The sequence below is a fragment of the Cibotium barometz genome, chromosome 2 (assembly GCF_041138505.1).
Source record: "Cibotium barometz isolate CiBa-2024 chromosome 2, ASM4113850v1, whole genome shotgun sequence".
In the NCBI taxonomy this organism is placed as follows: Eukaryota; Viridiplantae; Streptophyta; class Polypodiopsida; order Cyatheales; family Cibotiaceae; genus Cibotium; species Cibotium barometz.
In genome coordinates, this window is record NC_141047.1 from 75,094,486 (window position 1) to 75,121,210 (window position 26,725).

General features: G+C 49.8%; 1 pseudogene across 1 annotated transcript in view; it reads right to left on the reverse strand.

Moving 5' to 3' along the window:
- The window catches only part of LOC147641467 (beta-phenylalanine coenzyme A ligase-like), a 48,679-nt pseudogene that overhangs the window by 9,448 nt on the left and 12,506 nt on the right, over positions 1 to 26,725 (reverse strand). The window contains exons 2-3 of the transcript XR_015269396.1: positions 5,020 to 5,208; positions 4,762 to 4,907 (exon numbers count right to left, since the gene is read on the reverse strand). The product of XR_015269396.1 is annotated as a beta-phenylalanine coenzyme A ligase-like (transcript). The remainder of the gene's footprint in view (positions 1 to 4,761; positions 4,908 to 5,019; positions 5,209 to 26,725) is intronic.

Genomic DNA, 26,725 nt, shown 5'->3' on the forward strand with positions numbered 1-26,725 from the left:
CCTGAAAAGACAACTTTGGGCATCACTTGCCCACCTGCTTCAACCTTTGCTTCATAATCCGAAGATAAACCCAATCCCCTTCCGAAAACTTCATATCCCTTCGGTCTTTATTGGCCTATCAATCTGTTCGCTTCAGGTACTGAAGACGAGGTCCTGGTCAACAACGACTGGAAAGGTCTTCCAAACGCTGCCTCATATGGAGTCCTGCCAATAGCTGAAGAAAAAGAATCATTCAAAACAGCTTGAACTAAAGGCAAATAAGATTGCTAATTGTGGACATAACACTTCAGCACATCAAAGACCAACCGGTTGTATATCTCTGTCTGGCCGTCCGTCTATGCGTGGAATGCACTGAAAAAATTCAATTTAGTACCAAAGTTATCAACAATGCCCTCCAAAAATGACTCGTAAACTTGGCATCTCGGTCTCTAACACTATGGTCCTAGGAATCCCGCCAATCGGGTACCAATGCCGAATGAACAATTGGGCAACATCCTCGGCGGTCACATTGGCCCTACAAGGAATAAGCATAACAAATTTGCTAAATCTATCAACAATAGTTGCTAAACAAGGTGCTTCTGATAAAGCCACCTTGAGGTTCTTAAATGCCCCCAATGCTCATGGAGTCATTCGAATCTTTTGCCTTCTTGTCTTCACACCCTTTAGCAGATCGGTGAGATCCGCCGAGAGATTAGAAAACTTGTCTATGTGGGTGGAGTATGCCTGGCATATACCCACAAAGGATCTGATGTCATAGGCTGACTGAGGTATTTCCCAATTGACAATCTCGACCACTTTAGCCGGATCAAGTCGAATGCCTTCTGCACTCATTATGTATCCCAAGTGATGCACCTGGAACAGATAAAATTCCGACTTCTTCTCATTGACATAGAGCTCGTTGCTTTCCAGCAACTTAAGAACTTTCTCCACATCAATGTCATGCTGCTCAACCGTAGCTGAAAATACCAGTATGTCGTCCAAAAATATGAACACACACTTTCCAATCAAATCCCGGAAAACACGCATCATCATGCGGCTAAATGTAGCTGGGGCATTCGTCAAGCCAAATGGCATGACCACAAATTCATCGTGGGCCCGTTCCGTACGGAAGGCTGTCTTGGGGATGTCCCCCTCCACAATCCTCACCTGGTGGTACCCACTCTTTAAATCAAGTTTCGAGAACACCTTTGCTCCATTCAACCTCTCGAGAATATAATCAATTCGAGGCATCAGGAATCTGCTCTTGCTCTTGATAGTCAGCTTGTTGAGTGCACGATAATCGACACACAAACGGGAAGACCCATCTTTCTTCTTGACAAATAAGATAGGGGAATGGCAACACGTTGGGGTGGATGAAACCAGATTGCAACAATTCTTGGAGTTGGCGGTCCAACTCCGATTCCATTACCTTGGAAAGGCGATACGGAAACTTGCTCGGGGGTTCCGAGCCTAGGAGGAGGTCAATCTTGTGGTCCTCCGGTCTAGACGGGGGGGGGGGGAGCTGGGGAGGGAGGCTGTCCCCAAGAAAAATCTTCTGGAACTTTTCATGGAGAGCCGAGTACTTCTCGGAAGCACTGACCACCGTCTGGGCTGTCTGGATGTATATCATCGCACACTGTGCGCCTTTCCTGACTGCTCGCTTAGCCTGCAAGTGGCTTATGAGTGGAAAGTTCGGAATTCCTAGCTCACACTTAATGGTCACTAGGGCGTTTGACACATTCCGATTGATCTGAAATGTGTGCTTGTCCCACTTGACATCTCGAAGAAACTTGTGAAACCACTGAATACCCAAAATTATGTCTGCTTCTACAAGAGGGGCAACCATAAAATCACGCACAAATTCTATGCCCTGAATAACTAACTTGGCACCTAGAGCTTCATACTTGACGCTCGTTGTCATGCCTGTGCTAAAACCCTCAACCTGTTTGTCCACCGAAGTCGGGTCATCCTGGCCCTTATGGGGGTGGTTTCACACTATCCCCATGCCCACACTAAGACTTGGGGTAGCCCTATGGGCTGGCCCCTATTCCTAAAAGCAAACCCTAACTATCTACACAATGATCTGGCATCCGGTACCATACCAGATACACAGAATCACTGACATAAGTCCAGAGGGAGACTCACAGCACGGACTGGCACTGTTTCATGTGCAGGACAGTGCACACCTGACCTTGGACTCCTGTGCAAGACAATGCACACCTGACCTCGGACGACCGAGATGGATCCCTGGCTAACTCGTCCCGAACTGGACTCACATGGGACCAGTTTACCATCCCAGGTCCTGCACCTTCTGTACAGATATGTCTACGTGGCATCCAAGTGCGGGATGCACGTGACAATCCTCCCATAGTTACCGATTTTTCACCGCCCGTAGGCGATGCCACCGAGGAAGCACCAAGGGGGGTTTGGAACCCAACACCTCTTGGTCCTAGGCAAAATCCTTCACCACTTAAGATATCCCCTCATTGGCGGCGGCTGCCTCATATACTTATGCAACACACGCCCAGATATTCAATTTGGGGTTTCCCAGTGTAGCAAATTTATGCACAGTCGAGGTACAAAGCATTGGCAAGCAGTAAAGCAGATCTTCCGCTATCTTCAGGACACCCTAGATCTTGCTTTCGTATATTCCAGCGAAAACAGCTTGCAAATGCTTACAGTGATTCAGACTGGGCAGGTGACTACAATACATGGCAATCCACTAGTGGGGATTGTTTCTTTTTGGGACATTCATGCATATCATGGTTGAGCAAAAAGCAACCCAGTGTTGCCACATCTACTTGTGAGGCTAAGTACAAGGCAGCCTTTACAGCCACAGTAGATTGTGTATGGCTCAGGAGATTGGTGGCTGATCTTCGTGAGTGTCAACAAACATCCACTACCATACTCGCTAACAGTCAGAGTGCTATAGCCGTGGCACGAAACCCAGTGTTTCATGCACGTACTAAGCACATTGATCTGCTACCCACCTTGTTCAGGTTTACATTACCACTATAGGGGGGATTTATTAACATATATAATATGAGTAGTGCCACATGTGTACATGGGCTAGCCAAGGGCACTTTTTCCCTTTGGGTTTTTCCCCTTGGAGATCTGGTGTGCAAGGACACGTTATATTTTAGTTGTATTATGATATTATGGAGTTGACCTTCCAACTCCACACACTACAATGCAATCTTCTCTTTGCATCTCTCATCATCTTGTGTGTGCCTTCCTCTGTGTGTGTGTGGTGTGTGTGTTGTTGTGCCAAACCCTAGTTCAGCTTCTTTGCCAACACTAGCTTCTTTGCCTGTTCACAGGTTTGGTACACCAAGATCAGCTGACCCTCTTGGAATTGGGGCCTCATGAGATGGCGATCATGCCACGCCTTCCATCTGTTTGTTCGACCTTCACAGCCTAGGTGGCCAATGCATGTTCTTGACTCTTCATCTAAAATAGTCTGACAGAGCACAGTAGCATGGTGTGAAACATCATCGTGGCGGCTCGACCCTACCCAATGCAACCCATTGTTAAATTTGAAGGGCAAGACTGCTTTCAGGCTGTGAACCAATTGAAATGGGTTGTGCCTCGTTGCGGCTTTGAAGGCGGTGCAGTAAGCCCTCAATGATCCTTTGTGTGTGTGTGTGTGTGTGTGTGTTGGGGGAGGGAGGCAAGTAGGAGATGGAGGGGGAGACAAGTAGGAGAGATGGAGGGGGGCCGAGTAGGAGGGGAAGAGCATGAGAAAAAATGGCCAAAAATAGAAGGCGTGAGTATGAGGTGGGGGGGGGACGAGTATGAGGGCAGTTGAAAAAGTGGACAGGTTTTTTATTTATTTTTCTTTCGGTTGAAATTTTTTTGGGTTGTGAAAGCGGGGGAGACCGTGACGGGAACCGGACGGTATGGAATGTGGGAGGTGCCGTAATGACCAGAGACCGGATCCTGGAGCCATTAACTAAGGAAAGGAGGAATGGTACATTAAGACCAGCTGACCCTCCCGGAACTAGGGCTTCATGAGATGGCGATCGTGCCACACCTTCTGTCTGTTTGTTCGACCTCCACAGCCTGGGTGGCCAATGCCTGGTCTTCATCTAAAATAGTCTGCCAGAGCAAAGTAGCATGGTGTGAAACATCATCATGGCAGCTGGACCCTAACCGGTGCGACCCATTGTTAAATCGAAGGGCAAGATTGCTTCCAGGCTGTGAACCAATTGAAATGGGTTGTGCCTTGTTGTGGCTTCGAAGACGGTGCAGAGGGCCTTGGACCAATGAGTTGGGTGTTGACGATGAAAGAAAGTAGATTAGCCTCGTTAACCTAGATTAGCCTAAGATTGCCTAGAAAACATGGATTAACAAAGATTAACAGGAGCTTCGAGAGATAAGCCTATGATTAGGAAAAGAAAATGGTAATTTTCATTAGGCAAGTGATTATCAAGGTTATTAAGAGATTAGGGCCCATATGGCCTTATATACTAGGCCACCCTTTCACATTACACTTAGAGTGTCCATGGGCATGCCCAACCCTAGTCCTAATTGTTGCATGCACAGAAACCTTGTTGTACTGATGCACAGCCTTAAGCCTAATTAAGAACAAGATGCTAAATAAACATGATTAAAACAAAGGAGAGAGAAGAAGAGAGAGATTGGGTGTCAGGGTTTTCTTTTATTCATATGGTACAAAAAGGTTGATAAATGCTTGTGACTAAATCTACACCTCAGCACCAGGTCCATGTAACATCATGAGCGGTTTTGCAGAGAAGCTGGTTTATTGTAAAGTCGGTATACCTGATAGCCTTTGTATTTTATAAGCTCCTTTAAACGGTCAATTATAACAAATAGCCATTGGTATCAATGTATCCCAAGTCTCCAGTATGCAGCCATCCCTCCTGATCAACAGCATTTGCTGTCTCGGTCGGGCCGACCAAAATATCCTATGCTCCAACACATGCAGATTAAAGAAGCAATGTGGGATATTCTCCTCAAAGAATTTCCATACACTGACTTTATTAACTATCCAACTCAAATATAAGTACATTCGTTTACCTTGCATGATTGTAGGTCCCCGCAGCCATATCTCACCTTGCTGATTTGGAGGCAAAGGCTTCCAGAGTCAATATCCACGATTTTTGCTTCTGTATTCGGAGCAAGCAAACCTGTTGAGCTATACTGTTGAGATTCCTCAACACTTATAGTGTGGGCTCCAACCGCTGTTGACTCTGTCAAGCCATAACCCTGATAAAAGGTAGATTGTCGAACTTAGTTCAGAATGGATAAATTGCATGCAGCTTCAACTTCAAACAGTTCTCGCTGACATTGATTTACAGCACTCGACATTTATGGTTCTATCATGATTCTAAGATGCACTGATGAAAATTGGGAGGCCCAGACTGCTCTTCCGTCTCAAGAAGGAGCCAACATCTTTCTTTGAAGTGCTCCCAGAGTAGGCAGTTCAAATCTTTGGCAGCATAGGCTGCTCCAGGCAGGTTCTTATGTACTCTCCTTGGTGTCCCATTTGATACACCTATCGTTAATAGTGTTCATGATGCCATTCAAATCAGGAAAATCTTGATTCTCACATGTATGGGCAGTAAGTGTTGTAACAGATAATGGGGATAAGTCCAGCAGCCTTTTATAGGGCCAAGTGGCCAGGCAGGGACAAGACAAGATTACTATGCAGACACAGGAGGGTTCTCAGCACGAAAGCCACAATCAGAAACAAACAGCAAGGACAATCTTTTGAGAAGGCCTGTGACATTTTCACATATGACACGAATCAGCACTTCAGAATAGAGTAGATTCTTAAGCCAAGATTATTAGAAGTCAAAACCACACACCAAGAAGTCAGTAAGCAAGCATTATCCATTGCCCAGCCCAAAGTCACCAAGAAGATCTTACTAGTGACATTGTGGTACACTGACACATGCATCAGGCCTCAGACAAGACTATAGGGAATGTATAAGGTAGATGATGTGAGGTAGAAAGTCTGTTGTGAGCACTCAATTATAAAGGGAAGGGACAGGGTCAATTGTCAAGAGTTTGGGTTTGCACAGGGTGGGGTTTAGGTGCATGCCAAGGACAAGTAAACCAATGCCCGGAAGAAGCAACAAGCCTATAAGACTGAGCAGGACGAAAACCAAAAGGTAGAAAGAAGCAAGCATTGGTGGACCCTGCTGGACACTGTTGGTCACCAATGGAAGTGCAGACACTGCATTTGAGGCAAAAGCAGAAGCAAAACCAGATCAGCCAAAATTGGGCAGGTTTGGTAATGCGAACTCTGGGGCACCCAAAATAGCCCATCCAGATGCCCAAAGGGAGTGGCCAGGGGCTGCAGGTAAAATGGCCCTTAATAGGGCGGCACTTTTTGATGGGTGCAGAAGGGGCGTAGAAACCTACAAGTATGCCCCCCAGCGTTTATTCCTCTTTATCCTCCACTCCAGCAGTGACACAGTCATAAGCACCTACAGCAGTGACACAGCACCTACACTTTTTGATGGGGGCAAAAAGGGTTGAAAAACAATAAAATATGATCTCCCACCTTCATTCATCTTTATGCTCCACTCCAGTGGTGACATAGTCATAAGCACCTACAGAACCCAAGCAAGATGAACTTGAAGGTCAAAATTAGGTCATCTTCTGGCTGCAGATTTACAACCAAGGAAGATCTCCAAGAAGTCAATCTTTTTCATCATTCAATAAAGCAAATACACCAATCCTTGGTGGGGGCCCTTCAGAGGGTATTTGGGACCCAATCCAGTGTACTTGTCTTTGTTATTCGATACGCTAGTTACACCTGCACTATTGTATGGTGCCCCCATCTCGGGTCCTAGCTTATACCACAGGAGGAGACAAAGGAGAGAGCCGGCCGAGACAGATACAAAGGAGGTATATGATGGGTGGAAGCCAATGGAGAGACCCCTAGTGGCGATGATCTCGCGCATGATTAGGAGTAAGCCATCAGTGCCACATGAGATTGTGCGGGTAGAGATGGGGGCTGCACCGATAGTGACAGAGGCTCTATTCCAGACAGTGACATACTGGCACAAGGTATGGGAGCTTCCACTAGATAGATACCCCCAGCTAGCCCTAGAGTCCTTGAGACAGCTGACACTCCAGGGAGATACAGAGTGCTGGTATGCACAGGTAGGCGCTTGGTTTGGCATGCACGACATGCAGATGGAGACACTCCCCCTGTTCCAGTACAGCATAGAGGCCCCATCTTTTGCTTTCAGCCGCACAGAGCAGAACAGAGATCACCTCGTATGCCTGATGGAGGATGGCTTCATCATCTGCCCACGCTACATGGACACACACCTATCTTTTGGGGTGAGATGTGCGATCGGCCAGATCCACACCTCGTCCAACCACAAAGGATCACTACATATGCCAATGCCTTGTATACTATGAGATTCGGGGGAGGTTCCACTCCCTCTTCTGAGCTGGGTTCAGACCACTTTCCAAGATCATGGACTTCCCGGATCAGAGATGCCTGTGACTTTTTCTTCTAGAGCTCCACAAACACAAGGAGTCCTTAGTGAGATCTAGATCAACTGTACTTGCTCGAAGACCACCACAGAGAGCTCTCACTGACTTCTTCCAGACTAGCGCCCCGAGGGCCGATCCACCCACCATACCCAAACCACAGGCTAGTGCAGGAGCTCGGCAGAGAGGTGTTACACTCGACAGAGCCACTGAGTTATGCAGAGCTCGACGCCCCAAATACCATGGTCCTCGCCCACGGCCACGCCCCAGACCCCATGGCCCTCGCCCACAGCCACGCCACCACAGGAGGATCCGGGCCATCATCTCCCATCATCGCAGGACCTTCTCGCGCCAGCTCAGTTTTACCACCTTGAATACCATGTCATAGCGGCCCATGAGGGATGTATTAGGGTGATATGAGAACTCTCTGCTCATGTACCTAGATCAGATTTTATAGTTCTAGATTTTTGTTATCTTTCTTTATTACTATTTTGTACCCCAGGATGATGTACCTCAGGATATGATGTAACCTTTTGGTCTCATAGGTCATTTTAGCCTTTTGAAGACGTAAATACAACTTTCTTCTTTCTTTCTTCTCTCTCTCTCTCTCTCCCTCCCGCTGCGCCCACCCCTCCCGCTGCCCCCTTCACTCTTCGCTCTCCCCCTCCCGCTGCCTGCCTGTGCCCACCCCTCCCGCTGCCCTCTTCGCTCTCCCCCTCCCGCTGCCTGCCTGCGCCCCCCCCCCCCCCCCCCCCCCCCTCTCTCTCTCTCTCTCTCTCTCTCTTCTCTCTCTCTCTCTCGCTTCCGCCGCCCTGTTAGCGCCGCCTGCTTCGCTTCCCCCTCCCGCCTGCTGTTTGCCGCCCCCTCTCTGTTCGAACTTTCTGTCACCCCCTCCCGCCTGCTCGCTTCCGCCGCCTTCCCTCCCTGCTCGCCGCCGCCGCCCTGTTAGCGCCGCCTGCTTCGCTCCCCCCTGCTGCCCTGTACGCCGCACAGTTCTGCTGGCAATGGCCAGTCTATCTATCCGTTAGGCTGTCTGGCTTTCTTTCCCCACCCACCCTTGCTCAGGCCCCCAAGGCAGCAGCATAACTCTCTCTCTCTCTCTCTTCTTCCATGGCTTCCCCCTTGCGCAACCCGATGAAGGCGACCTTTATGGTCACAAACAAGAGGATAACAAATGTGGAAAAGGAAATGAAGGAATGGAAGGCAGAGATGGAGGGATGGTGGAAGGAGAAAGCCAACTTTCTCCAAATGGTATTCAATGAGGGTAAGCGGTGGAAAGAGGAGGAGGAGGACCTCTTAGCGGAAGTCAAAGACCTTCACGGGGAAGTCAACACGCTCAAGGCGTAATTTCAGCTCTTGAGAGGGAGCTTGCAGAGGCCAAGCAAATGGTGGACTTGAAGAAGGTGAAATTCAGCCATCGATGATAGAAGAGCTCAAGGTTATCAAAGAACAAGTACAGGCAATTAAGGAAGAAGAGAAGCAACATGAAGCAAAGACTTCCTCATGGGTGGAAGTCATCACCAAGACGCAAAAGAAGATGGATGAAGCGGAGAAGTGGATAGAGGTCGCCAAGAAGGGTAAAGGTAAGGAAATAACAACCCCTACACCTACAATCATTAACATGAATTTGGAAGAGGAACAACGAAGACGTACACGTGCTTTGCATGTGAGGATTACCGGCCTTAAAGACGGGGATAAAGTTGAAGAGGAGGTGAAAGAGCTTATGGTGTTGATGGGGATTGACAGTCCGGCACACGCAAAGCTTGGAGAGTGGGCAAAAAAAGCGGAGGCAACACGGAAACATCAAAGGAAAGAGTTCTCATACTTCGCTTCCCCTCTATTGAGCGAAGAAGGAGTTCTTGAAGAGACGACCCACTTTAAAGAATACAGGCATTTTTCTTGGTGATGATCTTACTCTTTCACAGCTTGCACATATGAAGGGAAGTTATGCCAGAGATTAGAGCGGCAAGAGAAAAGGGAAAGATAGCATTTTATAGAGAAGGGAGGGTGGTCATCGTGGAGCGACGCTCTACATGACGGTGCGAGACCTATGGGACCAAATTAAAGCTGGCAGCCCTGGAACTGCAATGGATCCTTCAGACTTGATGTAGGTGCCTTTGAGGACAGCTTTAGAGATAGAGATATAGTCTTCTACTCGGAGACTCACCAGGCTCCTGGGTCAGATGATGCCACAGGTGACAAGATACAGATGGGAGACAGCTTGCAGAGTAGGGACGAGATCGGTACACAGTAGTAGAGGATCAGGAGGGGTGGCAGTTCTTTTCAGGGAGGAGCTGCAACCGCTTCTACACATCGTTCGGAGAGATGATCAGGCCAGATATATGTGGGTGAGACTGAGGGCCGACACAGGCAGATTCCTGTATATTGCCATATGCTATTTTGCTCCTAGTATATCGACATATGCAGCACCTAGAGGGCAGTCTCCTTTCTCTGTGCTAGATGATGACATATGGGAGTTCTCTAGGGATGGAGACATCATCCTGTTAGGGGACTTTAATGCCCGGACGGGCAACCGCCAGACAGCCTTTTATGATACCTCGGAGGAGATGCTGAGAGAGCTGGACACTCTGGATATGGGATTAGACAGACGCTCACAGGATGTGGAGTGCATAGAGTATGGGAGATATTTGGTAGATATGGGGACTGCACATGGGTTGCCCATACTTAATGGCTTGCAGAGGTTTCCGTCAGTAGCTGGATTTACTTTGCTTTCAACATAGACATGGTGCTAGCACAGTGGATTATGTTATGGCTATGCCCAGCTTTGTTTCATGCATTGAGGACTTCACAGTTGGATCTCGGCCCATTGGGGTAGTAGTGGATCATGCATTGTTGACATTGACTATCTCTTTCACTTTACCACAGCTCAGAGGACACGAGGGGCAGATCACACTCGATATACTTTTACCTCAGAGACTGATGCTGTCTACACAGATGGGATTTATAAACGTCTGTACACAGAGGAGCCAGGGAGACCTTTGGAGGAGTTGACCCATATACTGACAGAGACTTTACATGATGCAGCGAGAGAGGCATATCCACATACTCAGCCTGGACAGAGACAGCGTTCTAGATGTATGCCCCAGAACAGCTGGTATGATGAGGAGTGCAGAGAGACCAGAGCCCGACTGCAGCGGGAGGTTGCTTTGGGAGTCACTACTCACCGACAGTCACGTATTGCCTTCCGACGTCTTGTGCGAAGGAAGAAGCGGGCCGGCCTTGCTCAGCTAGAGCAGGAATTATACCAGCTGTTCTTGAGCCAGGATTCGAGGGAGGCTTGGCGTCTGTTTCATGAGTCCTCCCCTACTTTGGCCATCACTTCTACAGAGGTCTGGGGTAGTTATGCAGCATCTCTATATACAGTTCCTGGACAGACACCTTTTCCTGACCCGCCAGCACCATGCCCATAGACATGTACTTTCTTTACCGCAGAGATGGTAAGGAAGGCCATTGATAGGATGAAGACTGGGAGAGCATATGATCATGATGGATTGGTCGCTGAGCACTTTATTCATGCGAGAGACATGCTGGCAGAGCTTCTAGCAGTGATGTTCAATCGTGCTATGTGCGAAGGCTTACCCGAGACTTGGAGTAGGTCCACCATCGTGCCTATCTTCAAGTCAGGGGACCCTATGGAGCCAGGGAATTATCGCACTATTATGATTGGTCACACACACTAGCACGATTGTATGCATCCATTCTTGAGCAGCAGTTGAGTAGATGGGCAGAGAGAGTTGGCATTCGAGCAGAGGGACAGGTAGGGTTCAGGAGAGGTTTCTCTATCTTGACCACATCTTGACTCTCCGGGCCATTATTGAGGAGGGCAGGTCACATGGGCGACGAATTTATTGTAGCTTTGTGGACTTCCGCAAAGCATTTGATACAGTGCCCAGAGCCAGATTGATGAGGCGATTACAGGAGATGGGGGTACCCACAGAGCTCATATGGGGGATTATGGCTTTATATAGATCAGTTGCAGGACAGGTACGCACCCCAGAGGGGGTCTCTACTTTGGTTCACTCCACTATAGGAGTGAAGCAAGGTTGCCCGTTATCTCCTTCACTGTTTGGTATGTATGTGGATGAGGCTTCTGACTACATTGAGAGATTGGGGGACAGAGGAGCCCAGCTAGCAGGTACATGGATCCCACTATTGTTATATGCTGATGATATTGTGTTGATCTCTGATTCCCCTGAGGGTATGCAGCGTCATCTGGATGCTTTACATGAGTTTGCACATGATAGTGGATTGTCTGTCAACCTTGGCAAAACCAAGGTTATGGTGTTTAACACCACGCCACAGTGGGTTAGGCGATCAGCTTCCACATTTACATATGGGCAAGAGATTGTGGAGTATACAGATGCATATACATATCTTGGGGTAGTATTCAGTGGGCCAGGTGTTTTCGATGAGGAGAGCAGCAGAGACTAGATTGACTAGAGCACATGCAGCCCTGGGTGGTTTGGAGAGGATGTGTTCGCAGGTTCAGTTTCAGGAACCTCGAACGAAACTTTGGCTTTTTGACACTCTAGTGACATCAGCTATGCTTTATGGAGTGCAGATATGGGGACCTTCAGTGGGCCATCACAGCGCAGGCGGGTGGAGAGGTATGGAGAGGCCTTTGGTATCTATGATTGCTAGGATTATTAGAGCCAAGGCCGTGGTACCTCATGAGATTATTCGAGCAGAGCTGGCGGCTGCCCCTCTGGTGATTGAGGCTCTTACGAGATCAGTCTCCTACATACATGGCTCGTGGGATCTCCCCCGAGACAGATATGCACGCCTCGCCCTGGAGTCCTCCCGACAGTTAGCTTTACAGGGAGACACGGCTTGTTGGTATGGACAGATGACATCTTGGTTCCAGGCACATGGTTTTAGCATGGACAGATTGCCTCCCTTCCAGTATTCTCTGGAGGCACCCTCTCTCACTCTCACACGGACAGAGATTACCAGACTCATCCGTCAGGATTTAGTTCAGCTGGACATTAGGAGGACATGGATACAGCCGACTGAGGAGCTAGGCACAAAGATGGCTTTCTACAGAGAGCATTTTCTTCAGCTCACAGCAGATGGTTTTGTGATCAGACCCAGTTACATGGATGTACACTTGTCTCATGCAGTACGATGTGCTATTGGTCAGATTCGCACATCCTCACACCAGCTTGAGATTGAGATTGGCCGATATAGAGGTATACCAGCCGAGGCCAGGATATGCCGAGTATGCCATGGGGAGCCAGAGACAGAGCTGCATTATATATGCCATTGTACTGCATACTATGAGATACGTGGTCGTTTCCACTGTTTATTCAAAGAGGGTTTTGGACCACTTTCCAGAGTCATGGGGTTACCAGGACCAGAGGTGTTTGGGATTGTTCTTGCTTGAGCTGCGGAGACATAGAGATAGCTTGCTTAGGCGCACAGAGAGCCAGACTCAGAGGCACATTACAGATTTCTTTAGTCCAGCCATCACTGCGCCAGATGGACCACAGCAGCAGCAGGACATGGATACCGCCCACACCAGGGGTACACTGATTGATCGTGCGATTGAGCTTGGGTGGTCCAGACGCCCACGACTACGGAGGGGGGCATCGAGGTTGCAGCGGCAGATTCGGATTATTCTTGCGAGGCATGCGGGACACCCAGTCAGGGTGCTGACCACAGAGGATATTGAGGAGATCCGCCAGTGTCCGATGCGGCACATATTATGAGATGGAGGCACCTCCATAGTGTACCCCTCCATCCCCGCATGATATTGTATCCCCTCACTATACTCCACTCACCTCCATAGCGTACCCCCCCCCCTCGCTATATTCCAGTTCCAATTTCATTTTCTAGGTGCCAGTAGTATCATCTTTATTTTTCATTTTCTGGGTTTTTTATCCAGACATTGTATCAGATCCACCATGATGTAACTTTTGTCTCATAGGTCATTATGGCCTTTTTGAAGACGTTAATATAACATTTCATTTCTCTCTCTCTCTCTCTCTCTCTCTCTCTCTCTCTCTCTCTCTCTCTCTCTCAGTTGGCGCGCGGAGTTTACTGCGACGATTCAGCGGTTCAACTTTCAGCTCTAGCTCTCTTAGGATGTTACTATTTTCATTCTTTCTTTCAGATTTGTTATGATGAGACATCATCATCATCAGTTGTACCTTGTTTTGGTCTCATGGGCCATTTCGGCCTTTCCAGTATGATATACATGCACCACACATCCAGCTCTCTCACAGTGAGAGGAACAGAGTCCTTCGGCAAGATTTATGGCAGCGATACACTCAAGAGACTTGGATTACACCCAGTTAGCCTCTACCGCCGAAGATGCTATACTACAGAGATCAGTTTATGCATATCTCAGCGGATGGATTCATACAGAGACCTGGATACATGGATGTGTACATGCCTCACAGTGCCCGAGTGGTGATTGGCCAACTCAGAGTGTCATCACACCAGCTTGAGATTGAGGCAGGTAGGGCAGCACGGATCCCCAGAGCAGAGAGGATATGCAGACTATGCCAGGAGGAGGTTGAGAGTGAGGAACATTATGTATGGAGATGCAGAGCATATAGTGTTATTAGAGAGAGATACACCATCTTCAGTGGACATCCCTCACTCCGTCAGATCATGGAGTCCGCAGACCAACGCAGATTTGGCCAGTTCTTGCTAGAGACACAGCGCCACAGAAAGAAAGAAAGAAAGAAAGAAAGATTTTATTAACGTCTTCCAAAAGACCGAACTCGGCCTATGAGACAAATCGGAGTACCTGTATGGGGTATCCTCTGTCATCCCAACAAAATGAAAAAGTACTGAATAAAAAAGCTGAATCTGGGTGTGCAGGGGATGGAGCTCTATTACTAGGAGAAATGCAAAGCTATATGCATGGAGTATACAATCATGATATGCAACCTAGCTAGCTCCATCCTGTACCATACTGGGGGTATAAAATGGTATACATCAGTGAAGGGGGTGTCCACAGCTCCCTGAAGAACATGCCTGGGTGTGCTCTGAAGCGAGCCAGTCGCTCCGCACCCTCTCTGTGAAACTGAGCTCTGATCTCTGTCATCTCTCTCTGGTATAGGCGTGGTGTCCGAAAGCCAGGTGTCCTCTGTCTCCTGCGGGCTCTAAGTGTCTCTGCTCTCTGGAGAGTAATTCCCTGCCGTGTAGGGGCTGGGAGGGGTATGGATCTCTGGAAAAATGTAGTAATCTGTGTCTGTCGCCCCCCCTCTGGAGCTGTCTGAGCTGTAATAATGTCTCTCTGTGGTGCTGTATGTCTAGAATATATCTCCCTAGTATGCGCTGGTCTGCTGTCTCAAAGATCTGGCGTAGGGAATGTGGCTCTCTGAATAAAATGGGATCTCTCTCTCTGATGGCTGTATATGCTCTGCATCTGCATACATAATGCTCCTCACTCTCCACCTCCTCTCTGCACAATCTGCATACCCTCTCCTCTCGGGGGATCCGTGCTGCTCTGCCAGTCTCAATCTCCAATCGGTGTGATGAAACTCTGAGCTGACCAATAGCCACTCGGGAGCCGTGTGGTAAAAAGTCCTCCATGTATCTAGGCCTCTCTATAAATCCATCATCAGTGATACTCATGAAGTGATCTCTGTAGTATAGCATCTTCGGTGGAAGAGGCTGTGTAGGCGATATCCATGTCTCTCGTGTATAGAGCTGCCATAGATCCTGTCTCAATACTCTGTTCCTCTCACTATGAGAGAGACGGATATGTGGTGCATCCCTGTCATACTGGAATGGTGGTAGATGATCCATGTCTAGGCCATGCTGTGAGAACCAATGTGTGACCTGTGCATACCATGATCCCTCTGTCTCCTGCCTCAGCCAACTGTCTAGATGCCTGAAAAGCTCTGTATGATAATCTGTCATGTGGCATCTCTCTGAATCTGTCTAGCAGGCATATAGTCTGAAATATGGCCTCTACCATCATAGGAGGCGCAGCAAACTCTGCTCGGATAATGTCATGAGGTACTGACGGTTTGCTGCGTATCATGCGTGCCATCATGAGGGCGTGTGGTCTCTCTATCTGTGTCCACCAATGAGTAGCAAGGCCTGGCGCCCATACTGCTGCTCCATACATCAATGCCGGTGTGACTAATGTGTCAAATAGCCACCCCTTCGTCCGGGCTCCTGAAAATGCGCCTGGTGGCACTGTCTCTCTAGCATAGCCAATGCTGCATATCCCCGTGTCAATCTAGCTCTGGCTGCTGAACCCATGGTAAAGCGTGTGGCTGCTGCAGAGAAGGTAACCCCTAGGTACACGTATGATGTCACCACCTCCACCTGGCATCCTGCGAGAGTGAATGTCAGCTGACTCCTGCCCTGTCTCGATGTATGAAAGACCATAACCTTGGTTTTCCCAAGGTTCACAGTAAGACCCCTCTGCGTGCAGAAATCATGGAGTGCATGTAGATGTTGCTGTAGACCACCTGGGGACTCAGACACTAATACAATATCATCAGCATAGAGCATAATATGTACTGAGGTACCTGCTAAATCCACTCCATCTCCGCCTCCCCGTGTAATGAAGTCAGCCACCTCATCAATGTATAACCCAAATAGCGTGGGGGAAAGTGGGCATCCTTGCTTCACACCAATGGTGCTAGCAATAGTCTCGGACATACCTCCTGGACATCTGACTCGCCCAAAAACCTGCTCATATAATGCATAGATGCCCCATGTCATATCTGCTGGTATGCCAAGAGACTGCAGGCGCTGAAAGAGCCTCTCTCGTGGTACTGTGTCAAATGCCTTGCGGAAATCCACAAAGCAGCAATAAAGCTTTCTCTTCCTCACTCTAGCCTGATCAATCATACATCTCAAAGTGAATACATGGTCAGTGGTAGAGAAAGCTCTCCTGAAGCCTGCCTGCCCTGATGAGCGTAAACCTGCTCGCTCAGCATATAAGCTAAGCTCCTGCTCCAGCACTGCACCATAGAGTTTGGCTAGCACGTGGCCAACCATAACCGTCCTGTAGTTGCTCGGATCGAGCATATCCCCTCTTTTGTGAATCGGCACAATGGTGTGCATCGTCCACTCCGCAGGCAAACCCTCTGCTAGTGCCCTGTTAAACAGGTGTGCAAGAAAAGGAGCTAAAGAATCTACTGCATATATGAGATGCTCACCCTGCAGGCCCATATGGTCGGCGGCCCGTCCATGCTGTAGGCGGCGGATAGCTTCCTGTACCATCGAGTGGGTAAAGAAGCTAGCTGTGGTAGGTCGAGGCTCCTGTGGCTGAGGTATAGGTGGCTGCTGTGGGGCATGGTATAGACCCTCTGCATATGTGTGCCATGTTTGTGGGTCTGCAATAGGCGTCGGGGTCCGGGGCTCTCTGAAGTGCCGCCATGAGACAGGGCTATCTCTACTCATGAAGAAATGAAAGATCTCTAGCTCCTGTATCTCTGCGAAGGCCCGCCTTTTGCGGCGAGTAAGTCTCCTCATCTCTCTCCTCGACTCCTGCTCTGTGATGGCTCCCAAGGCTCTCTGTATGCGGAGTCGTGAGTATAGGGCTCTGCACTCGTCATCATACCATCTGTTCTGGGGCATAGTCCCAGGTCTCGCAGGCTCTCCTGAGTGTACACGATGTGGGAAGCTCTGTAATGCAGCCGTGTGTAGGAGTGATGCGAGCTGGGCTGTAATGGTATCCATAGATGCCAGGGGATCCATGAGTAGGAGTCCATCCTCTACTCTGCCAGTGTATATGTCTGCCATGTCATGTGTGAAGTAGATGGTAGTGTGTGGCGTCGGTATGTGAGGGGCTGGTGATACTGGTGATCCGGCTAGTGAAAATGCCAAGTATGTATGATCTGCCCCAATAGGACGAGGTGGAATGGAGAATGAGGTGACAAGCTGTGATGCCTCCAAAGACCCCATAATGTAGTCTACCACCGTGCCTCCGGTCCGTGTATGACCCCCATGTGGGAAGCATGTCAGCCCTCCTGATCCCGGCCACTGTAGCATCCCGTTATAAATAACGAGACGATGCCTGGCTCCCAACTCTAGTAAGTGGTCCCCATAATGCCCTCTGTCTGGTCCAGTGTCCTCTGATGCCCGACTAGCCCCTATCTCCTCTGGATCCACAGGGTGGAGGATCTCCATGTCATCATAGTCATACACCTCACACTGTCTGCTCTGTGTGTGGGCATTGAAGTCGCCCGTAATAAATACTTCCCCTAGTGTAGAATAATGCATAATCTCCTTTGACAGACAAGTGTATGGCGAGGCTCCTATCTCCTCCTCCTGTGGCATGTCCTCTGTAATGACGTAGGAGGATCCGGATGGAGAAAAGTAACATAGAGCTATGTATATAACCCTGTCCTGTGAGAGCTGTAAGCTGATCCACATGTATCTGGCCTCTGGATCCTGTGCTACCACTCTCAGTCTCCCCTGTAGCTCCCGTCTGAATAGGACTGCTACTCCCCCCGACCCTCTCGAGGTACCCTGGCGTGTGGTCCTCCTGTATGCTGACTCCCACTGGAATCCCTCTACTCGAGGTAGCCCTCTCTCTGGGCTCTGATGTGTCTCTGTCAGAAGTATGATGTCTCTCCCCACCATAACATGCTCCAGTCGTCCAGGCTGCACCCATAGTGAACCATTACAGTTCCATACTGCTATGTGTATCTCTGTCAGTGGCCTGGTCTGTGTCCCATAGGCCCCAAACCGCTAATCCATGGGCCGGCCATCAATGATGACCCGACCATCTCGATAGAAGGCCTTCTTGCCTTCTCTCCTCGCGTGTAAGACTCGTGGCATGCAAGTTCTCCTATGCTCAAGCTGCATCCTCGTGAGATCATCATCCAAGAAAATAGGAGCTCCCTCTAAACCCCGTAGTATGACCCTCTTCCTCATGAAGGTGACCCTCTCCGTTCGGGAGTGGAGTCGGGTGTCTCGGCTATACCTGTGACTCGAATGTTGAGGCGGCGGGCATGCCTCATCTTCTCCTCCTCAATGGTGGTGTGAATGATTTGGTTTTCTTCCCTTTGAGTTTCCTCCCTCACTTCTTTACGGATGTTCTTCTTCACCACCTCGACCCATCCTGACTGCTTGGCTTCGAGCTTTCCCTCCATGTCCTTTGTGATCTCCTTGGAGATCTCTTCTTTGATGGCCGTGAGAGTGTTGTCATTGATCTCCCCTTCTTCCTTCTCAGCATTCTTGATGGCTACCATTTCCACTTTCAATGCACTCACCTCCTCCTTGAGTGCCGTGTTCTCTTGTTCGAGGTTCGTGACCCGTGCTTCGAGAGCTATGATGTGCTTGTGTAGTTTGTTTTCCACCTCATTGAGGTTGGAATCGGATGTCTTCTTGTTCTCCTTGATTAATGCCTTCATTGCCATCTCGAGGGCCTCGAGTTTCTCTTGGAGACTCGGGGCCATTCCTCCAAATCACTCTGCAGTCCTTCCCACAGGCAGGGAGGAGAGAGAGAGAGAGAGAGTTATGTTGCTGCCTTGGGGGCCTGAGCAGGGGGGGCAAATAGGCGAACTGGGCAGCGAAGGGGCGAAAGCCTGGGGACAGAGAGGCGAACTGGCAGGCGAGCTGGGGGGAAAGCGGGCAGAGAGGCGAACTGGGCAGCGAAGGGGCGAAAACCTGGGGGAAAGGGGGCAAATAGGCGAACTAAAGGGGGGCAAATAGGCGAACTGGGCAGCGAAGGGACGAAAGCCTGGGGACAGAGAGGCGAACTGGCGAGCTGGGGGGAAAGGCAAATAGGCGAACTGGGCAGCGAAGGGGCGAAAGCCTGGGGGCAGAGAGGCGAACTGGCAGGCGAGCTGGGGGGAAAGCGGGCAGAGAGGCGAACTGGGCAGCGAAGGGGCGAAAACCTGGGGACAGAGAGGCGAACTGGCGAGCTGGGGGGTTTAGGGTAGGGGGGCAAATAGGCGAACTGGGCAGCGAAGGGGCGAAAGCCTGGGGACAGAGAGGCGAACTGGCAGGCGAGCTGGGGGGAAAGCGGGCAGAGAGGCGAACTGGGCAGCGAAGAGAGGTGGGCGACAGCTCCAGCTCACTGATTTCTTCCAGAGATCTATCCCAGTGCCTACCCTGACATAGGAGGGGGTTACACTTCAGCGCGCTGCGGACCTCCGAGCCAGACGGAGACGGAGACCGAGAGCACCAGGCTACCAGACTCCGAGACTACATCAAAGGGAGATCACAGAGATACAAGCTGCACCATATCCAGGAGCGGCTAGCTCACTTACACTCACACCCGGAGATCATGCTCCAAGGTATTTTTGACTCACCATCGCCTATGTATCACATATTACACCCCCATTATGGTACTGGTTGGAGCTAGACAAATCTGCATTGCATTCTTGTATACCCTGCGCATATGGGTTGCATACTGAGCCTCTAGCAGTAGTGCTCCATCCATCACACCCCCCCACTAGCTCAGTACTTTCATAGTTTATTTCATGTTCATTTTGTCCTTTTTTTTTTCTGGACATCCAGAAGACATTGACAGTTGTACATTGATTTGTCTCATAGGTCGAGTTCGGCCTCTAGTAGACGTTAATACAGCTTTCTTTCTTTCTTTCTTTCTCTCTCTTTCTTTCTCTCTTTCTCTCTCTCTCCGCTGCCTGTGTTCGCTCCCTGCGCCTCTCTCTCTTCGCTACTTATTCCATCTCTGCGCCTCCTGCATCTTTCTCTCTTCGCTACTTCCATCTCTGCGCCTTTCTCTCTCTCCGCTGCCTGCATCTTTCTCTCTCTTCGCCACTTCTTCCCAGCCTGTGTTCGCCACTTCTTCCCAGCCTGTGTTCGCTCCCTGCGCCTCTCTCTCTTCGCTACTTATTCCATCTCTGCGCCTCCTGCATCTTTCTCTCTTCGCTACTTCCATCTCTGCGCCTTTCTCTCTCTCCGCTGCCTGCATCTTTCTCTCTCTTCGCCACTTCTTCCCAGCCTGTGTTCGCTCCCTGCGCCTCTCTCTCTTCGCTACTTATTCCATCTCTACGCCTCCTGCATCTTTCTCTCTTCGCTACTTCCATCTCTGCGCCTTTCTCTCTCTCCGCTGCCTGCATCTTTCTCTCTCTTCGCCACTTCTTCCCAGCCTGTGGTCGCTTCCTTTTCCCTCCCACTCCTGCTCAGGCCCCCAAGGCAGCAACATAATGGGGACTTGAATTTCATCCACTTCTTCTCTCCCGCTGCCTGTTCTTTGCCTGCTCCTTTCAAACATTCCCTCCCTCTACAATGGGAGGGTCTGTAGATGACAAAATCAGCCAGCTTGATCATATCCTTAGGGATCTTATCAAGGACTAGAAGAAGACATTGGACAGCACCATCACCGCCATCAAGAAGGACTTATTGACACGCATGGGGAAGCTGGAGGCCGAAGCAGAAATATGGAAGGAAGAGAAGCTTACCATGCAAGAGGAGTGGAAGAAGGAAAAGCTCGCCATGCAGGAGGAAATCAACCTCTTGAAGGGCGAAGTGGCATCCTTACGCGATCGTCCACCACGGGAGGAAGGAGAGACTCTTGAGGTGGACAAAGAGGCGATCAAAGAAGAGATCACCAAAACCCTCACCCACACAATCGAGGGGAAAATGGAGGCGGCCCGCGAAGGATGGGTAGAAGTGATGAAGAAGAACATCAAAAAGGAGGTGCAAGAAAATGTACAAGTGATGAAGAAGAACATCAAGAAGGAGGTACAAGAAGATGTACACATGATGCAGTCTACTCTTGATGAAGAGAAGATGCGACAGATCCGGCGCCTCAACATCCGAGTCACAGGGATACCAGAGAGCACTACCTCCACGCCCGAGATTGACGGGCGGAACCTATGTACCAAGCTAGGACTAAAGGAGGATGAGCCGATCCCATTCACTAGAGTATGGAGGACAACCCCAAAGGACTCCACCAAAGGCAAGGCCTTAGTGCTACAATTCCCGGACGAGGAGAGTAGGATGAGCTTTATGAGAAGACGGGCTATCTTGAGGAGCTTGCCAGGGGACCCCATCTACTTCGATGATGACCTCACATGGATGCAACTGGAGCATAGAAGATTATGCATGCCGAAGATCAAGGCGGCACGCAAAGAAGGGAAGAAGGCACATTATAGGGATGGTCACATCTACATTGATGGGAAGAGGGTCGAATAGCGCCATCTGGCCTATGAGACACGGAGGAAACAACATGAGGACAAAGAGATACACATAGCAATCTGGAACTGTAATGGAGTCCTATGGACACATCCAGGCAGACTTGAGGAGGTGATGGAGGGCCGGGATATCATCTTGTTGACAGAGACACATGAGAGCCCGGAGAGGGGCTTACCACGGGTTGAGGGTTATCGGTGGGAGTCAGCTCACCGACAGGGGATGAGACAGGCCACCTCCCGAGGTTCAGGAGGTATTGCAGTGCTTTTCAGGCATGGGTTACATGAGCATGTTCGAGTCGTAGCACGAGACTCGGAGGCGAGATACATGTGGATTAGCTTACGCCTCTCGGCGACCAGATGGATTTATATCGCCCTTTGCTACTTTCCTCCGAAGGGGTCGCGGTTTGCCACCACCGAGGAGCCGGGTGGAGGAGAGGCTAGTGAGTCTCCATACTCTGTCTTATCTGAGGAGATCTTACACTATTCGACACTGGGAGAAGTCTTCTTGATGGGGGACTTCAATGCACGGACTCAGAGCAGACAGTGCGAGATCTATGACTTTGAGGATCCCTCGAGACTAGAGCCGCTAGCTACAGAGGATACAGGGACCACTCGGATCTCCGCTGACGGAGGAGCTGACTGCACTGGATATGGGCAACATCTGTTGGAGCTTGGGGCCCGACACCATCTCGTTATTTATAATGGGATGACTCAGTGGCCAGATTCAGGTGGGTTGACTTGCTTTCCAGTGGGAGGCGGCAGTAGTACAGTGGATTATGTGATGGGATCCCGGGAGGCAGCAGATATGGTGTCTCACTTCACCGTACCACCATGCCCCATTGGGGCGGATCATACATACCTATCCCTCACTTTCAGGAGCTTATTGGAGACCCACCCACCCATCATACTTTCACTTCACTCAGGATCTAGCCGAGGTGTACGACTATCATGTTCATGATCAGCTATTTGCCTTAGACCCATCGGCACCCATGGCCATGCTCACCTCCCAGCTCTCACATGTACTTCACTCCGCAGCCGCGAGGAGTTTCCCATACCACATACAGACAGGACGGCCACCTACATCTGGGAGCATGCCCTAGAACCGATGGTATGATGATGAGTGCAGAAACCTTTACCGCAGTCTCCGAGTGCAGAGGGCTCGCGGAGAGATCACCCGGAGGCAGGCAGGCAGGAGGATGCATACTCTCACCCGCCGTAAGCGGCGAGCTTATGAGGAGGCTCAGTACTGGGACACATATCACATGCTCATGAGCAGAGATGCTGCTGCTGCTTGGAGGAGACTCAGAGAGCCCCGTCCTCCCACACCTATTGCCGATCCTCAGACCTGGCAGACATATGCAGAGAGACTTTATGATGTGCCTGCACAGCCCCCTATACCACAGCCCACAGAGCCATGCCCCACAGTCTCCACCTTCTTCACCCCACCTATGGTTAGGAGGGCCATATGCCGACTCCAACATGGACGGGCAACAGATCATACAGGATTACAGGGAGAGCATCTCATCTATGCCATTGATACATTGGCACCATTTCTTGCTCATCTCTTCAACAGAGCTCTGTCCGAGGGGTTTCCGGCTGAGTGGACGATGCACACTATTGTGCCGATCCATAAAGCGGGAGATGTACTAGACCCCGGGAACTACAGGACCATCATGATTGGCCATATATTGGCCAAACTATACGGGGCAGTTTTGGAGGCAGAGCTGAGCACTCATGCAGAGGTTGGGAGATTGAGAGCAGCAGGCCAGGCAGGCTTCCGTCGAGCCTTCTCGACCATCGACCACATTTTTACATTGAGGTGCCTGATTGATCAGGCCAAGGCACGGAGGCAACGGCTCTATTGTTGCTTTGTGGATTTCCACAAGGCATTTGATACTGTGCCCAGAGAGCGCCTCTTTCGACGACTACAGACACTAGGCATAGCTTCAGACATGATGTGGGGCATATACAGGCTATACGAGCAGGTCTTTGGGAGAGTCCGATGCCCAGGAGGCTTGTCCGACACAGTTGCTAGCACCATTGGTGTGAAGCAGGGGTGCCCGCTCTCCCCCACGCTCTTTGGGCTCTATATTGATGAGGTGGTCGACTACATCACACAGGGAGGAGGCTCTGGGGTTGAGCTATCAGGTATTACTGTCCATGTTATGCTTTATGCTGATGACATCATCTTGGTATCTGATACGCAGGTTGGGCTTCAAAGACACCTTGTGGCTCTTGATGACTTCTGCGCACAGCAGGGGCTCACAGTGAACCTTGGGAAAACCAAGGTTATAATCTTCCACACTTCACCCGCTGTCAGGAGCCACACTACTCTCACATTAGCAGGAGGGCGGGTCGAGGTGGTGAGCTCTTATGTTTACCTTGGCATCACATTTACTAGCTCAGCTGGACGCTTCTCCATGGCTCAGGCAGTCCGAGACAGAGTGACCCGGGGGTATGCAGCTCTTGCTGGCCTTGAGCGTCAGTGTTATCAGGCACATTTTCAGGAACCCCGCACAAAGGGGTGGCTCTTTGATACATTAGTGACACCAGCCTTGATGTATGCAGCAGCAGTTTGGGCACCAGGGCTTGCAGCCTCCACATGGGTACAGCTGGAGAGACCACAGATCTTGATGCTCTCGAGGATGATACGCAGCAAACCATCCGTCCCGCACGACATTGTTCGAGCTGAGTTTGCTGCACCACCTATGGCAGTGGAGGCATTGTTCCAGACGATCTCCTTTATATACAGGATGAGGGAGATGCCCATGGAGAGATTATCCCGCCGAGCTTTTGAGGCATCCAGACAGCTGGCCGAGGCTGGACACACTGGATCTTGGTATGCACAGATGCTACAGTGGTTCTCACATCATGGTATAGACCTTGAGCGGTTGCCACCTTTTCAGTATGATCAGTCTGCTCCACGGGGTTACCTCTCTCTCAATGAGAGGAACAGAGTGATGAGACAGGACATATGGCAGCACTACATACAGGAGACATGGATAGCACCAGAGAGCCCACTACCACCAAAGATGCTGTACTACAGAGACCACTTTATGAGCATCTCAGGGGATGGGTTTATACATCGACCGCGGTACATGGATGTATACATGCCACACAGCTCTCGTGTTGCTATTGGACAGCTACGAGTCTCATCACATCAGCTAGAGATAGAGGCTGGGAGAGCGGCACGGGTTCCTAGAGCTGAGCGGATATGCAGATTGTGCCGCGAGGAGGTGGAGACTGAGGATCACTTTGTATGTAGATGTAGAGCCCACCAGGGGGTCAGAGATAGATATGCGGGATTGTTTGAGGAGCTCTCTTCACTACATCAGCTGATGGAGGCCTCGGACCAGCGACAGCTTGGCAGACTACTACTAGAGCTTCATAGTTCTCGAGAGAGACTCCTCCAGACACCCGCTCCCACTAGGGGTGGGAGACAGTCCCAGCTCACAGATTTCTTCCAGAGAGCTATGCCAGTGCCAGCTGATGTACCACGTGGGGTGACCGCACAGAGAGCAGAGGAATTGAGAGCCAGGAGGAGACCTAGACAGACTGGATATAGAGCACCCCGACTCCGTCACCGAGAGATAGCAGCTATCCGAATGAGACACCAGATGGAGACACAGGAGAGGCTAGCTCGCTTTCATTCAGACTCAGGGTACATGTTCATGCCATTCACAGCCTCAGCATCGGCGATGTATGATATCTTATATCCCTCTTATGGCACTGGATGGAGTTAGACATAGATCTGCATAGCATGCTTGTACTACCCCTTCAGCATATAGAGATGCATCTTGCCTTAGCACTCCATCCACATCCCCACCCCCCTTATATTGTTTGTATATGGGCTCCACCGATCCATGATGATTCACAGTTGTATCCAGACACATGCACACTTTTTCTTTTGTTTATTTTCTTCCGATGACCGGAAGAACACAGTTGTATTATTATTTTTTGTCTCATAGGCCGACTTTGGCCTCTCGTAGAAGTTAATATATCTTTCTTTCTTTCTTTCTTTCTCTCTCTCTCGCACTCTTGCACTCTTATCTCCACTACTTAACGCATTCAACTGTTGTTGTAAACGCTACCCTGTACTCAGCTTCACAACTAGAAGTGGCCACAATGGATTGCTTCTTGCTAAGCCTTGTTCTTTTTGAATCAGACTAACGGAATACAGCTTTCTTCTTTGTTAAATCATGCAACGGAGAAGCAAAGAAATAGAAACAAAAACATAGCTATCTCACTAGGATGATACAAAACTGTCCATGGAAATTCATCATGGAATACCAGGAGACTTAACTGTTGACTTTACTGCTGAAGTGTAACATGCGAAAGCTTCAAGGGAGATCAGAAACTTCAATGCTCAGAAATCAGCACACTTTTCACAATGAGAATAATGCACAAAACTGAAATATATGTGCAGAAAAATAGAGAGAGAGAGAGGGAGAAGAGGACAAAGTATTGGGTCCCGAATACCCTCTGTAGGGCCCCCACCACGAATGGTGTCTTTGCTTTTATTAGAATGATGCAAAATCTGAAATAAAAGACTGAACCTGAACATTCTTGACTAAGGATAATCCTTTGCCCTTGACCTGCAGAATCCACCCTTGCATTACCTTCTCCTTGGCTGTCATGGCCCCTTGAGTGGCTTCAGCACTTGGTGAAATATGAGATAGATGGGACTGATTTATGCCTTGGGTTTATATACCCCTCTTTAATGCTGGTCGGCTGGTTTTATCCAGGTCAGCTGACTGAAAAAGCCCCACGACCTGCTTAAAGTAGCATTTAAATGCTAATAAAACATGCGTGTTCACACTAGTACTGCCTGGCCACTTTGCGCAAGCTGCTGGACAGCCTTCTGGGCTCTAGCCGCCTGCAGTCCAGCCTGCCCTATGGGCTAGCCGACTCGTTGGACTACCCCAAGGCAAGTTGGCTGCCTGGCCAAGCCCTCTTGGGCCGGCCGACAGCTTGCCCAACCCCTCCTGGGCTGGTGGGCAAGGGCCATGGGCCCCTTGGGGTGGCCTAAGGCCTATCCCCTGCCCAAACATGGGGTATCATACCCCTTTCTGTGGTAGCCCTAATGGATGCCCCCTTCTACATGCAACCTATACAGCTGTCTGGCATCTGGCCACAAACCAAACACACAGAGCAACTGACAT